The sequence below is a fragment of the Melampsora larici-populina genome (genome assembly GCF_000204055.1).
Source record: "Melampsora larici-populina 98AG31 unplaced genomic scaffold MELLAscaffold_18, whole genome shotgun sequence".
NCBI classification, from domain to species: domain Eukaryota; kingdom Fungi; phylum Basidiomycota; class Pucciniomycetes; order Pucciniales; family Melampsoraceae; genus Melampsora; species Melampsora laricis-populina.
Genome location: NW_006768782.1, coordinates 340,349 through 341,677, shown reverse-complemented (window position 1 = coordinate 341,677; position 1,329 = coordinate 340,349).

Sequence of the window (1,329 nt, the reverse complement as noted above, 5' to 3'; positions counted from 1 at the left end):
ATTCAAGATTGAGATTAAGGTCCAAAATCGAGATTTAAGATTAGAAGGAAACAATAATGTGATACCATGATTACAGGCTGAGATCAAAATGCTGAACTAAATAGAAGTCAATAAAATTAGATCAAGGGTGCGACTTGGAGGATGGCAGAGTAGAGAGAAGATGAATTTCAAGTTCAGGCTCTAGAATCTAAATCAACAAGAAGCAAGAAAAGGGAACCAAAGTTAGTGTGTTAATGAAAGAAAAGGAAGGAGATAAAAGATGGAAGGAAACAACTTACTAGTTCAAAGGCAATAGGAGGTTAAAAGTTTGACATTGAATCCAAGTAAATCAACTGTTTAGTGTGGGAAAAGCCAAGGAATCGGTCGGTGGAAGGAGATAAGGAGGTCGGAGTTGGTCGGAGCAAAAGGAAAACAGCTTTAAAGATGGGGAAAGAGGCTTGAGGCCAAGTTGTGGGTGGAAATCGAAAAAGATATATAAGGGGAGCTGTTTTGAGAGGAATGAGAAGGGAATCTATCGCATGTGGTGATCATCTATGAGTTTTTCAGTGTTTGAGTGAAAGTGTTGATCTTGTGTTAGTGTGTTAGAGTCCTGGTTATCGTATTAGAGTGTGCTTTTGAGTTATTGTGTTCAAGTTTTGATTCAACAGTGTTCAGTCATCCAATAGGTGTTTGAGATCGAGTGTGCTATTTCAAAGTTAAAGAGTTAAAGAAGAGAAAAAGTTTTTTAGTTAGTTGGTTATCAGATTAAAGGAAAGAAAAGGAAGAGTTTGAAAAGAGTGAAAAGTGCTTACCTTTGTATTAGTGTTCAAATCGTAGTTGTTGTGGTGTTTGTCGGGTTGTATTATTGCTGAGCTGAGTCAGAAAGAAGTCGTGGGGTTGTCAAGTCAAAATCAAAATCCAGCAACTCGTGCCTCTTGATCCAAGTCGAGGCTGGGTCGAGTCAGGGATCCAAAATTACATTTTGGCCCTGTGCATTGTTACATGTGCGTTCAAAGCCGTGTTAACATTGAAATCAACATAGTTTTACACCACAATGTCGTGTAGAGTTGTGTGTGGTATCATTGGAGTCCGGCAAACCTTGTGGATCCTTTGGAAATCTTAAAAAAGTGTTACGGGAGAAACTCGTAGGGATAGAATTTGTTTAGGATTGCTCTAGTTCTTTTTGAACTGCAATAATTTTAAGGTTGAAGGCAGCGTAACAGCACCGTAGTTTCGTCCGCTCTCACGAGTGGTGATTCTTACCTTCTCCGGCTCAGCCTACGCTACACTGCGTAGGAGTTCTACAGCGTATGCCCCGCAGGTCTACCAGCCAAAATGGTCAACCTGGCA